The sequence below is a fragment of the Rousettus aegyptiacus genome, unplaced genomic scaffold (genome assembly GCF_014176215.1).
Source record: "Rousettus aegyptiacus isolate mRouAeg1 unplaced genomic scaffold, mRouAeg1.p scaffold_m13_p_7, whole genome shotgun sequence".
Lineage (NCBI taxonomy): Eukaryota > Metazoa > Chordata > Mammalia > Chiroptera > Pteropodidae > Rousettus > Rousettus aegyptiacus.
The window spans coordinates 94,670,237-94,685,760 of record NW_023416310.1 but is presented as its reverse complement, the minus strand read 5'-3'; the positions used below and the strand labels follow the sequence as shown (position 1 = coordinate 94,685,760).

The 15,524-nt window shown below is 38.3% G+C and overlaps 1 long non-coding RNA gene across 2 annotated transcripts in view; it reads left to right on the top strand.

Moving 5' to 3' along the window:
• The window catches only part of LOC107500892, a 51,669-nt gene that overhangs the window by 16,871 nt on the left and 19,274 nt on the right, over nucleotides 1-15,524 (top strand). For both annotated transcript variants that reach the window (XR_001594621.2, XR_001594622.2), the window contains exon 2: nucleotides 15,087-15,188. This is a non-coding gene — a long non-coding RNA (uncharacterized LOC107500892). The remainder of the gene's footprint in view (nucleotides 1-15,086; nucleotides 15,189-15,524) is intronic.

Here is a 15,524-nt window from a genome sequence, read left to right as displayed (position 1 = left end):
AATCTCATATTCATTCATCAAATAATTATTAAGTGTCTAATATATGGTAGATATCAGGCTCAGTACTGGGGCTGTAGAAGTGAAATTTGCTTTCGCCAAATTTATAATCTGTGTACAAATACTTAGATGTGATAAACAAAGTCAATCTGACATTGGAACATAAGAAAGCAAAAACTACATCAGAGGTATTGTTAACACAGAGTTGGATGAGGCTCTTGGCTGGAATAAAAAATGGAGGAAGTGTGCTCTCTTGCCTTTGGTCTACATAATCTGTTACTAGGAGAGTATGTTCCATATTTTCCACCCAGCCTGGTATCAATATCAACCGTAGTTAAGGTTCCATTGCTTTCTCTCTCTTTTTTTTTTTCTATATAACTTGATAAATTCTTGATTTGCTTTGATTTTGTCAGTCAAAATATGGGAACACCCACAATAGGTTACCTTTGTTTTTTTTTTCTATGAGCAACAGACCACTGATTGGTGCTGTGGAAAGGATGTACACCTGGGAAAGGTGACCCCACCATTAAAGCTAGGTGATTCTCAGCACTCACATGTTTCCCAAGGTTGGGGAAGATAGCTTCCAAAGGACTTGGACAAGCTTGTTATGGGCAGAAATTCTAAAATAGATCTAGCTCTTGAGATATGTAGGTATTAAGATAGTAATTTTGACTTTCCATTTGTGAATAATTCTAATGAACAGAAAAGAGAACATCTAAAGCAGGCACAGTGAATAGATTTAATCTCATCTGCCAACCCAGACTGATAGGTCACAAGAGTTGGAATACAGTTCGAGAAGGATTCTGAGTCTTATCTCTAAGACCACTGATAACAGACTAAGTTAGACCCAAATCCTCTTGTATAATGTAAATCTCCCTGAGTGTTTGCCTAAATTCAGATTCAAAATAATCTTAATACGCTAAAACAGTAAATCAAAAACCAGCAAGATGAAGACTGAGGACCACTATATGTTCCTGCATTTATAATCACAATTCAGTGATAGGTTACATCTTGGGATTGGAGAAGCTTGGCTTGAAAAAAACTGGACCCTAAACTCCATATGAATCATTAGAAGGGTGGCTACGAAATACTCCAGAGCAATTATGGGGTGCTAGAGTTGAACTGGGTAGCCCAACACCACTGGAACTGAATTTTAGGGTCTCTTCCTTCCAGCCTGCTGCTTTGCTTGCAGACCTAAGTGTATAGATAAGCTGAGTTTCTGAAGTTGGACATTTTCTCCCTTGGAGAATAGGAAGGAGTATGCTCATATAGAAACGAAGGGGGAGGATGCCTAGAAAAGGCCAGGAATTCTTTGTTCTTGAAATAGGCCAGATTTGGAATCAGTGAAAAAAAAAATCCATCAAATGATTTTGCAAATATAGGGGTTTCTGAAAAGCTTAAGATGTGTTTTGCCCCAAGTGCTCTACCCTTAAACACACCCACATGCACTTCAGGAAAAATTTTACCTATATGGTATATTCATTGGCAGTTAACTCATCAAAATCACTGCTGTGTCAGAACCATTTGATTTTCAACTTGCCATTCAAATTGTTCTAAAAGAGTTTCTGAAAACTTATTTTCTTGAACTAGAATATGGAGTTTGGTAAAAGAAATAAAGAGAATATTGATTTATCAGTTTGTACTTAACATAGAAAGAACTCTCATGAATTTTAAGCTTGCTGGAATCTGTTCTTTTAAAACCAGGTTTACCTTTGCTATCTTCTTATAAGAATGATGATGTTTATGATGATTCTACTGATTGGGTTTTGGTTATTTTGATTGATTGCTCCTGGAACAACCTTTTCCCAAATAATTATGCTGTACAAATAGAGCAGGCATAAGAACTGAAAGAGTAAGTTAAAAAATATTCAGAGATAGTTGGGCTAAAAACATTGGCACACATGCGGTCTTTAAGTTTGAAGGCAGAAAACCTAGTCTGTGAATAGACTTTCTAAGTAAAAAGCATCTAATTAGCTTCCACTTAGTCTCCTTGCAGAAAGGCAAGTTCCAGGGTTGGAAAGCCAATGGTAACTTTTATCCACGGGTCATCTGTTTGAGGGAATGGGGACCTGGCCTAACCTGAGATAATAAATGCAGGTTGGAGCACAAATTCCCAAAGACTGTATAATGGACATTTGCTAGTTTCACATTCTCCTCATTTAATTGCCTTTCCATCAAGGTCATGCGAAAGGACTAGAGAAATATCCTCTGGAGTCCTGAATAAGTAGGTAAAATTAATCCATGTGTAGACCTGAATCCACAATTTTGATCCTATTAAGACTTAGTCTACTGATTGCTCATAGTCCTGTTTTCAGGTCAGTACCTCAGCTATCTTCTTGATTCAATAGGTGAAGATTTAGACTGGTGAGCAATTTTACTTTATAGTCTTTGAATTCACTTTTCTCAGTCCACATTTGAAAAGAAGACCATGAGGAATTTTAGCTACACTGAGATTCAGGATAAAAGTTACAGAATCGGTGCCAAATCAGAAGGAAAGGTATAGATGGCAGCAAATAGTATCGACTTGGGTATTTTAGTAGATACATAATGAAGAGCCTTGGAGTAACATTTAAGTGCTGGACTATAGAAAAGAGAAGAGGATTTAGCCCCTCTCATTTTAATCCTAGAATCCTCTGGAAAGCATTAGTTGTTATGCACTGTATTATTATTCCAGAGGAATAGTTAGCTTCAAACAGGCCATACCTCATCTCCTATGCTTTTTCTAGCCAAGGAACTTTGAACATTTTTTAGTGACGAGAAGTCATCACTGTAAGCTGTAAGTTATAATAGGCGCAAGCAAGTTCCAAGCTCATGGCTGTTAGGTGTTCATTTTCCCCAGGATGTCATAAAAAATACATTTTTACCCTTGCATTCTTTACAACATGCTAGTTCTGTGCTCCTCGCTGAGATTCCAGTTCTCTCTCTAAGAGGCCAATGGAACTGTTAAACTGGCGCCAACATTTTATAAAACAGCAAGGGTGGTTTTGATTTGGAAAACAAATATGTAAATGTGCTTGTTCAAGGGAGAAAACAGACATTGTTAGATGCCCTTAAGCTAGCTGTCTCAGGAAGAAACTTCCCAGGTAGCTGGCTAAACTACACTTACTTTATAAACAATTTCTAAGAGCAATCACATTCAAACTTTTAAAAGCCTGAGTTCTGTTTACACACTATGGGGCTTGCTCATTCTTCTGTTGGTTTGATCACTGATTCCAACGCCTCTTGGGCAAAGAGTGGTAAGTAGGGAAGAGAGGAAAGTTACTGGTTTAACATTCTTCTCAACCATCAAGAATCAGATTTCAAAGAGCTGGCTTTTCCCATATCATCTAGTGAATTCCCTGACCAATATGGTGGTATTCTTTGAGTAAGTAAAGAGGATGATCCTGTTTTTAAGAAATTACAAGTCATAGGGTAATGGTAGAATTCAGTTTTTTATGTGATTGATGTCCATCACTTTCTTTGGTAAGCTATATTTTTTGCTTTTTCTTTTTTAATATTCAAAGAGTTTGCCTTACTTTATTTTCCCCTAACACTGTCATTTCTAAACCCAATTAAAAAATCCTCATTAGATGTAGCTCCTGGTTATTACTTATTTTTATTTCTATTTGCATTAAATCACTCTTTGAAGTACACATGCACCTACAGAATAGGAAATTATAACACATCCCCTAAGAATAGAGTAAGGTCCCAGTAAAAGTTTGTTATACCAAGTAGCAAACATAAGGTTTAATGGAAGAAACTAATTGCCTGGGAACATTTATTCATGTATTCATTTGTTTATTCTATGTGCCAGACATTGTCATATTTGGTGAGGACTTTGAGATGGACAAGACAGATAGGATGCTTGTGCAGACTGACTTTACTTCCTAGTGGAGGGAGGCAGATAATAAGCAAAGCCATGAACCAAAACAAATATGAAAATTAACAGAATGTCATGCAGAGAACTAAAGTTAAATAAGGTGATGAGATAATTGGGTCACAGCTTTAGATTAAGGTCATTTAAGCTGAGGTCTTATTCTAGTTACTATGGCTATATAATGAATTACTCATGAACTTGGTGGCTTAAAACAGCCATTTATTATGCTCACAAATTCTCAGGGTCAGGAATTCTGAGAGAGCATAGTGGAGACAGCTTGTCTCTGCCTCACAATGTCTGGGGCCTAGTTGGAAGACACGAAGTCTGGGGCTTGGAACCATTTCAGGGTTTTCTCAGTCACATGTCTGGTGGTTAATGCTGGCTGTCGGCTGAGTGCTTAGCCGACCGCTGGCCGGCACACCTACACGGAGCCTCTCCACGTGTTCTGATCTCCTCAAAATGTAGTGGCTCAGTTCCAAGGGTAAGTGTCCTGGGAGAGTGAGCCAGGTGGGAGAGCTATTATTCTTTATGACCTAGCCTTGGAAGTCACGTAGTATTATTTCTGCTGTGCCCTGTTGATTAAGTTGATTACAAAGATCCACCTAGTTTTAACAGGGAGCAACACAGACCCCATGTCTTGATGAAGGAGTGTCAACCTTACATTGTAGGACATGTATTGATGTGGCCGTATTTGGAAAATCCAATCTGCCACAGGTCTGAGTGACCAAAAGGAGTTGGGAGTGTGAAAATCAAGGGAAAGAACATTCCAGGCAAAGGGCCTAGGTAAAAGCTAAGTTGGTACATATTTGAAGCACAGAGGAGGGCCAGGGGAGTAGGATATAAAGGGCAAGGGGAAGAGTGGTACGAGATTGAGATGGGAAGACGGGCAAAGGCAAGATCATGAAGAACTAGGAGCCAATTCCACTCTAGGCAGAACAGAGAGTGGATTTGTCCCGGAAATCAGTCATACCTTATCTGGGGAATCTTTTATTCTTTCCTTGGGTCAGTTTGTCAATTTGGGCCTATACCTCTCTAGAGTTTCACAGTATTCTTAGCAGTGCTCTCGTTTGGTCTAAAAATTTCCTTTCTAGATACTGGACACTGTGGGGGTGGGGAATATAAAGAAGGCCTTTGTTCCTCCAGATTTTAAAGTTGCTTTTAATCTAGTTGGAGAGATTAATATACATGACACACAGATGTTAACTAAAATATAGGTCAGTAAAAGTTAAATGTCAAATATACGTAAGAATTGTATGTGCTCCAGAGTGAGAAAAAGAAGATATCATCAAATGTCTAACTAAAATGAATATATTCCGGCAGTTATAAAGAAAATGTCATATAGTTAACTATATAAGTGAAATACTTCTGTACATAGAAATACTTCTATATTGTAAGAAATGCCATAGACAAAATAAAAAGATAAATGATCAACTAGGATAAAATCTTTATATAGAGTTAGCTCGTACAACATGAGCAAAGATTACAAAAAATAGGCTCACAGAAAAAAATATGAGTGACTAATAATCATGAAAAGATGTTCAATGGCATCATAATAAAAGAAACACCAAGCAAAGCAACATACTTAAACTAGATTGACAAAAACAGTATCAAAATAAATCATTTTCACTAAATCAACAACAACTACAATGCTAGATAAAACTCAGGGTTGGTGAGTATGTGGGAGAAGACTGGCATTCAGACACCATGAGTATAAACTTTTTGAATGGAAATTTGACAATATTTACCAAAATTTAAAATGTGTTCTTCTCTTTGCTCTAGCAATTCCACTATTTTAAAATGATCTTATGGACATACTTATTCCTATATGCAATAGCATCTGTTTGAGGATGTTGATTTATTATTTTTTTAATAGCAAAAAATTAAAATTATTCAGATGCCTCCCCGGGAGATCAGATTTATAAATTAATTTTAACACATTCAGAGGAGTATGGACCTCTGAAATACCCTGCAGACATTGAGAAGAACATGGGTGACAAAAACAAAAACAAAAACAAAAACAAAAAAACGATGATTTAGAAAGATATCTAAACTATATTAAGTAAAAAAGTAAGGTAAAGACAGTATGAATGATATTTGTTTGAAAAACTTTAATGCACAAATATATATATATATATATACCTATTTTCTGTCTGTCTATCATCTATCTATCTAATGTATATTACCTGATTTCTGAAAGGATATACAGTTTATCCTTATACAGAAACTTTAATAGTAGTGCTCAGAGTATGTAATATAGGCTGAAGGAAGCGGAAAGAGACTTTTTAGTTTTTATTGTATAGCTTCTGTAATGTTAGATTTTTTTTTCTTTAAAATCTTATGCATATATCAATTTTAAAATTAAAAAATAGCACTAAAAACATTGTGAGCACGTCTACTAAGCCCTTACATAGTGAAGTTAATGTTAGGAATCTTAGGGACTGGTATGTTATCATATTTTAGGCCTTTTGGTGCCCCTCAACTTATACTGTTTGCTATCCTTGCTGGCTTGGTAGGCCACAAATGATAATATGAGTTGAAAGTAAAAAAGTTATAAACTCTTGTTCTTATCTTTTGACTCCTATTACCAAATCTTAAAACTTTCCACCCTGAAGGAAATTAAACTTCAAGCTAGAATTGCAAAACTTCCCTCAAATCTCAGTGAAAGACTTTTATGTCACAATTCCACTCCCTCCTTTAGATGGTATCAGAGTTGTGGGGGTGTTGGGAGTATTAGGGGCTGGTATAGGGTAGATTGAAAGAACTGCATTATTCAATAAAAGACTGTATGGTCTTTTTAGTGGTTGACTTGGGCCTTTGAGGCTTATAGATATCTATTTTTGGCCTTCCCATTATTTAAAGTTCCACGGTGTAACACATCATCATCAGACCTTCTGTGCCTAGATTTAGATGGAAGCAAGATCACAAATAGTGTGCTTGCAATTGTTATGTCTAGATTTAAAATTTATGTCTGAGGTTTTAGATGTTAAGCTTAGAAAAAAACCTAATTGGATACAAGTGTGTCCAATATCTTGCTTATAATATCCTACCTTTCTTTAGTGCAAATCTATCACTTTTTGTGAAAATTCATCATTATGACGTAGATATTTTTTTTCCTCTGCTTTTTTACTCTGTTTAAGAGTATATGAACTGGCTGCCATATACTCACTACTTTCTCATGAAACAAAAGTTATTTAGTTTTCCTATAGAAAAAAAAATTCAATGGTAAACATTCAATGATAATATGTCTGCCTTCCTCACCTATGCGTGAGCACACTCGTATTTTATAGTAGTTAAGATCGGAATAGCAATTTACACAGAAGAGCAAGGAGAATCTGGAAGGGAAAAAGAAAGCTCGGAGAGGCAGAAGGCTGCCCTGGGACGGAGAAAAGGAGCCACGGCAGTAGTCTTGACAGTGAATGGGTTTTGGGGACTGCTGGCATGGAAACGGATCTCAGAAGCTTCTCAAAAGCAGCCAGTGCAACCACCTGCTTCATTTCCTTTCTGACTTCCTTGAGTCATTGTGGGGATTCCTTCCCTTGGCTCTCTCGCAGATGGGAGCTCTTTGCTCACAGCTTGGCGGCATCATTTGAAAATGAAAATGTACCCTGTGACCCAGCAGTAACATCTTCAGGTCTACCCTAGCAATCCCCTGCTCGTGCTGGGAGAACTGAGGAGATGCCACACAGCGTTCGAAAAGAATGACTAGATATATATCAGTAGGATAGCTATTCCAAGCACATTTTGCACTAAAAAAAAAAAAAGTATGTTGCAAAATAGTATATCATTGATTAAAAAAAAAAAAACCCGAACCATATTACATATTTCATATGAATTACACATACATGTGTGTGCACAGGTGTGCATGCTTGGGGTGATGTACAAGTAGGGGACTAAACACTCTTATTATTTCTGGGAGTAGGGAGAAGGCACTGGGATTGAACATATTGCTTAAAGGGAAACTTAGCTTTACTTGCAATTTTTTAAAAGGAGAAATGAGTCATGTGTATTACTTGTGAAATTCTTAGAATTCTGCCTTTTAAAAAGAACTGAATAAGGTGAAAACATTTCCCAAAATGGGTTTCTTTTTTTTCCCTCTTTCTTTCTTCCTTTCTTTTTCTTTTTCTTTTCTTTTTTTTTTTTTTTTTTTTGACGCACTGGCGCCAATGAATATTGCTGAGCTCTGCTGTCAATCATACAGGAGTCAGAGACTGAAACTGAATTAGCAGTGAACTCAGAAGCAGAACTCAGGGAGCAGAAAACTCTCCAACTTTCCTCGCATCTTTGATCTTTGCCAGGATAATTCTAAATGGCTCCAGCAGCTTTCCTTTCGTTTACTGGCATTATAATATTTCTCTCGAACAATTATGACTTTAGACTTTACGGTTTAGTTTCACGCCTCTGTAAAAAGGAGTGAGAGTGATAAAGAATATATGCTGTCATCTACATAAAAAGTCAGGATTCTGAAATCTAGTAACGGTTTGAAGGAGTCTTGCCATGACCTCCATGCAAGATTAAAATCTAACCTAACAGGACAAGGTTGTTGTCTCTCGATAAGCATCTCTTCCTTCTCCCCCAACTCGGAACAATGCAGGATGTTATGGTGAATGTTATTAGTGGGTTGGAGTTGGTGGAAGGGGTTTTGGGCAGTTGTTCTCATTCTGGAGCTTTGGGAAAACTTTTCTGAATCAGGTTGTTCTGGGACTTTCAGGAAGGGAGTGGGGCGCCATGAAGTCAACGGAATCCCTTACTATTCCACTGGCCTCTGCATGCTGTCTTAATTTTCATTACCCTAGAGTCCAGGGGTCATGGCCACATGGTAGAGTGTGCCTTTACAGCCATATGGAACTCCGGTCCTCAAAAAGAGCTGAGTACTCAGATAAGGCTGGGAAACACTGGGTGAAACAAAGTTAATATGTGTCTACACTGTAGGACGCTTCAGAGCCTTTGACGTGTTAATCCCCACCGTGATTCTCCAAGAGGGGACTAGCACACACGGTGGGTTTCCACATGTATGTGACCTTTCTTCTCCTCCACCCTTGCCTACTCCCGCGGCAGAGAGTGCCTTGGAATACGGGTTGACCAAAGGCAGAATTAGGAAGAGCTACCTCATTTTAGTGTAGCGGCAGTTCTCTACACTAAAAGTGCCAACTAAAAGTGATGCTGGGTGGACTCAGTAGCTGGCTCTCACATTGAAAAGGAGTGATACTTTGTGTAGTTTTAGCTAGTAAGATTTTACAAGTCTGCTTATATAGAAGCCTGTTGTCGAGTCAAGCAGAAATGCCATGCCATTGGTATGCATTGCGCCCGCCAACTTGGCTGGCACAGAGCAGGGATACGTCACTACAATATGACCTTTGATAGTGAGATGAGGAGTTGGGTAACCAAGTGGGCAGCTCTGCTCTAGTCTGGAGAGGCAATTCTTGGGCAGAGATCTAAAATTCAGGGTCAGAGATTTTTGTGGTCCTGACCACAAAATTCAGTTATGCTCTTTCTTGCTTTCTTGGAGGTCATGGTGTTGTCTTAGCCGTGACTGACAATTGCTGTGTGAGAGCCTGTGATGGCAAATTATCGAAAAGACTGAGGCAATTATCCAGTGCATTTAGGCCAAGTACCTATAGTATCATCAACTCCACAAAAATGACCTTCTGCTAGCAATAGAGATCGCCTATTAACATTATGGCTGTACAATAGAGGAAAAAAAGGTGATGTAAAGCAGAGGGCAATTGGGTCCTGAAGTCTACATGTACTTGCTGACAATAAACAACCCAGATAAATTGTGACAGGTAATGATTAGCTTAAAGTGTCTAAATATGCCTGAGCCTTGCAGGATAAAACACATAAATCTAAGAATGGCCACCACCGCGGGGGAAGTTTGTGGGGCATTTCCAACATCTGTTTTCTTTGACCGGCACCCGATGTGAGATGAAGCGCAGAGACGCCGTTCTGAGCGCAGGCTCTGGAGCCAGGGGCCTCAGGCCAAATCTCAGGTTGGCTGTGTCCTGGCCCTGCACGCTTGGACACCTGGGCAGGATTTTTTGTGTGTATATGTGCCTTACAGCACACAACTCTTGGCTCGTTTTGAGAATGAAAAAGGGTCAGGGCGAGAATGGAAAAGAGCCGAGCATCGTGCTTGGCACAGAGAGGGTGCTCAGTGGATGAAAGGTAATTGCCGCCACCACCACCACCGTCGTCACAGCGTCATTTTTACACCTAACTGCTCGGACAGGAGCATAAGAGGTAATTTGGCTTCTAGTTTGATAGAATTGTCAAAGAGGTTTGGTACACAAACACATCCTAGTCTACTATCGGAAAGTGGCTTTTTCCTGATTATGTTTCAGAAATAGTTTGTGTTTGTTTTAAAGTTTATGCTTTGATGGTTTAGTTGTGTGTTGTGGTGGAGAGGATGCAGAGTTTTATTCACGTGGACTTGGTCTTAAATTTCAGCTCTACTCTTGACTAGGTAAGTGACCTTGGACAATCTGCTTCACCTCCCTGAGCCTTAGTGGCCTTATCTGCAAAATGGGGATAACAATTCCTGGGTTTCAGGGAGGACTAAGTGACGGATCACTTAGTGAACAATCAATGCTGGGGACATATACATTCCATAACTGTTAGTTCCCATATCTAATGGGATCTGGAAGAGCTCATGGGAATTTTAAGGGAACATTTTAAACTACCTTACAACACATAACACCTGGCTCACAGGTGGCTGGATGCAGTATATCAGCAAACCTCAACAGCACAGCTAAATCACAGCTCTGTTGATGTGAGCCTTGGGGGTCACTTAACTCAGCAGGAAAACCCATAACATACTAGAGCCAAGAGAATCTTCTGAGAATGCATAAGTCACTCTGCCAATACAAGGTATGATTAGTCGCTAATTCCTCAAACAGGCTAAATATGCAGCTGGTGTCCCTGCCAGAGATGTTCTGGAGGTGGTGGATGGAAGCACCTGGGGGACATCCAGAAACCGATTGCCTGGGTGTTTTTTGTTCCCTCATCACAATTAAAATGGCTTCCTGGCATGTTTGACTGGTTTTGCCTTCAACTCCAACCCAGGAACTATGGCAACAGTACGACTTCAGGGGCTCTGGCTTCAGCACCTCAACTGCCAGCCAGTCCTCCTCAAGTCTCTGTGGGTTTCTGGCTTGGCTTGGCCAGCCTGACAGGGAAAAGATTGAGGAAGAGAGCAGACAAGTGGAGGTGGACTGGGGAGGAAACCCATGTGTGAGGAAGGGTCTGGGGAAAGAGGCAGTTTCTGTGCAAAAGGGTGAAAGAAAGGCAGAACTGACTGCCTCGAAGTGCTGAGGGGGACAAGGATTCCTTGTTAATGCCACTGCTGCAGGATTTGTAGTAGTAAAAAATCCGGAACCAAACCGAATGTCCATCCCCAGAAGAATGGCTCACCGGGTAGGGATGCAGCCATGCTATTGCAGAAAATTATCTATTAGAGTTAGTTAGAGCTCTGTGTCTTCACCTGGAGGAATGTCAGTGCTGCAGGGACAGCAAGGTGCAGAGAAATGTGTGTAACCCCTCTCCAATGCGCACCAATAACGATGGTTTATATTCATTATGTATTTCAAGTCAGACACTGGGCTAAGTGCTACCCATATGTTAACTAATCTAAATCTCACAACAACCCGAGGGATATCTTATTATTCCGATTCTGCAGTAAAAAAAATTCTAAGGCTTAGAGATGCCCGGGGACATATAGTTGCTAAGAGCTGAGCCAGGATTTTAACCTGGATTCAGCCAGAGCTCCTGACCATGTTTGTACACTATGTTTCATACATGTTTGTGTGAGCACAGAGAAAACTGTGGAAGAATTTATGTCAGAACCATGTTGTCAATGGTTAGCTGGAGGAGATAAGGAGAACATATCTTTCAATAATATGGAGAAATTTATCATTTTTCATACTTTTATCTATGATTACTACAAATATAACAAAATGAATGTCTTCATGGACAGAATTCAGAAGGGAGTAGAAACAAATTAAAATTGATTTATTGGGAACTCAGACTATGGGCAATTTAAACCTTAAATTTAATTTATTATTTTAGTTTTGTTCTAGCAATAAAGTGGTTTTTAAAACGGAATGATACACGTGGCTACATTAGTGTTATATAGGCTGGTCATTCCCGTTTTCTCAAAGCGTGATCTTTAGACCATCAGCATTAGCATCAGCTGGTAACTTGTTACAAATGCAAATTCTCCAGGCTACCCTGGATCTATAAGAAACTTCGGGGGAGCTGCCCACAATCTGTTTTGCCAAGCCTTCTAGGTCAGTCTGATGCATCAAAGTTTGAAAACCACTGGATGAAACAAACGGATGAACAGATACAACATATCAAGGGAGAAGAGGTGTTAATGAAGGTGGAGCCTGCAGAAAAGAAACAGGGCGCCCTTTGCTAGTTTATCCCCGTGGCAGAGTATATTTGTTTTTTTGATCTCCTCTGAAGGCGCCCAGATCATTTTGGCCCTGTCCAGCCTTTGACCGTGCATGGTCTCAAATGGTTTTGCCATTATTTTAGATGAGTCATTGCACTAAATGCACTGGGAGATCCCACCACAACTCCCCGTTTGGGTCAGAGTAAAGACTATCGGTCACAAAAATGGTAACTAAATGGTTACTAGTTGTTAGCTGCTACTGTTTCAGATGATAGAATTGAGTCTGGGATTAGAACTTTTTAATTTGGTTAACCTCCCTTGCTCAAATTAGTGAGACACTTGATCAATTACAATATGGAAATAGCCTTTTGACTGCTTTCTCCCTTCATTATAAAAGTAATAGATACTTATTGTAAAAGTTTTGGAAAATACAAGTAAATGTAGAGAAGAAAATGAAAGTCACCTGTAATTTTGTAACCCAGAGGTAATGACTGTTAACATTAACTCTTAACATTTGTGATATCTTTCTAGGCTTTTATCAATATGTATAAACATAAATTTTAAAAAACCAAATGTAATCATACTACCAATTGTCCTATAATATGATTTTTTTTCACAACACAAACATCTTTCCAAGTCAACAAATAAGTCATTTGTAATGACTGAAAAAATATTCCATTATATGGATAAAAATATTTTATTTAACTAGTTCCTATACAGATGCAAATTCTAATGTTTACTATTACATACAATGTTATGGTTATATTTCATGCATAGATACATGTATTATAAAACACTATTCTGATTATTTCTTTAGGCTAAATGATTAAAACTGGTGTTTCTGGGCCAATGGGCTTTCCAGAATATTGACATATATTGACAAATTGGCCTCCAGAAATGTCCCAATTTATACTCCCACCAGTTACGTACAAAAGTGCCTGTTACTTCAAGCCCTTGGTGATATTGAGTGCTATCACTATTTTCATTTTTGCTATTCTAATGGATCACATGTGTTTCTTCGTGTTTTTATTACCATTTTTTGATTACTTGTTAGGTAGACAAATTCTTATATTTATTTGCTGATCATTTAAATTGTATCCTCCATCCTTTTGATGATTTTTTCATTCAGTCTTTCACATAGCACCTTACTGAATGCATTCCTTTAAAATTATAGTCCATAACAGCAGTTCTTGACCAGTTATGTAAGTAGTAGGTGTGGTAGTAACAATGTTGATAATGGCCAGCATTCTTCTAAGTATGCTTAAAATATTAACTCATTTAATCTTTACAACAACCCTACAAAGGAGATGTTCTTCATACACATCTCACAGAGTGGGAGAGCGAGATCCAGGTCATAGTCCTTAACTAATGTTTCAGGACTCAGCACGCGCAGCCTGTTTCCCGGGGCCTCTCTCTCAACCACTGCACTTTTCTATCAGTTTTCTACCATCCCAACTACCACCCACATCACCATCGTAGCTGCCTCCACCATTACCAGCACCACAACCACATCTACTGCCCGTAATCACCATCACTATAGTACTATCAAGCATTTACTAGATGTGTTTTGGTTACTAAGATAAACACTTTTCACTCAGCATTAGTGTTGCTTTTGTTAAGGATCTACTATATCCTTAGCACTATTTTAGTTGCTGGAGATATAATGGCAAACAAAACCAACAAAGCTCCTTGACCTGATGAAGTTTAGTGGGGAAACAAACAAAAGTTACATACACAGCTATATACTATACCTGTATATGTAACTGTTACAAAATACGGTGTTTCAATATGTCATCTCACTTAATCCTTCTGCCAACCATATGAGTTTGGTGCTGTTATCACCCCCATTTTGTAGATTAGAAAACCCAAGCTAGAGAGGTTGAATATCTCGACCATGGTCATACAGACAAGAGTTGACAGAACCTGGGTCTGTGCCTTCAGACTCTTTCTCCCTCAATATTCTTGTACATCCATCTTAATATTCTTGAACATCTGCTATGTGTGGCACATTTCCAAACTATGCTCTTCTGTTTTTGAAGATGAGGGTAGGGAGCTCTATGAATGAAAATCTTTGTGCGTGTGTGTGTGTGTGTGTGTGTGTGTGTGTGGTTTTTAGCCCCTCTCAAATAATTCACTCCAGGATTCTGTGGTCGCCTTTGTTGGTGTCAAGAAAAAGTACAGATACACCTAGAATTATTTCAGTATGACTGCAAGAAAAAAGGGCTGGGGTGAAGAATGAATTACTCTGGGGTGGATGTGTGTGTGTGTGTGTGTGTGTGTGTGTGTTATCTTTATACATAGAAAGTCAAAGACACGTAATTAAAGGGGAAGATGGTGAAAATCCCTCCTTATACACGTGCATTCTCTTTCATTTGTTTAAAAATATATGTGAGCTAGCTGAATCCATTTGTCTGTGTCTCTTTAATTATTGGATTTAATTTGTGTTATGTGACATCTTTTTGAAAGAAAATAGCTTCATCGAATCCTCAGGACCCACACACAACACACATTAAAGACCAAACAGAAGTAAGGCACCACTCACCACAAAATACAAAGAAAAACTTGGAATATTTTTGAGGCCTTAAGTGAAATATACACTGCTTGATAAAACCCATAGTTGAGTGTAAAAGCAGTAAAAAGAACAAATGATTAATGTTTTGAGAGTTCAATTGTAAATAAAAAAAAATGTACCCATGGCTGGCTATGTTAAAATGCCCTTTTATATAAATTGTCATAAACCCAAGAGGGTCAGATTTTGCCTGTTAATTATTATTATTTGTGAAGTATTGCAAGTATACAGAAAAATTCAAGACAATGTACAAATTATAATTTCCCCTTTGGAAGGGCTCTTCTTGTTTACAGATGAATTTAGTACCTGAGAAAGCAAGTTTGCCTGAGGATTCACCTAATCGGGCATTGGCATTTGAAAATACCTTCTGAAATTAGGTAAGTTTTATGGATTAATTCTGATGCAAAACAGAAATATCATAAGTTGTTTCTGATTATGTAAAAGCAATAGCTTATCTGTATAAAACATTCAGACTATAATGAAAAGAACATATAACATATTTAAACATAGGAATTATCCTCAAGCTTACACTTGGGGATAATTCCTAATATGCTGGCATATTTTTTCCATCATAATAATACATTTTATGATCAACTATAGCCTTATAAGTTTGAAGACCTAGTTAAAAGGGATAAATTCCTAAAAAGAGATAAACAAAGCAGATAAGCAAAAGTAGTATAGATAAGAAATATAGAATTTGAATACATTAATGT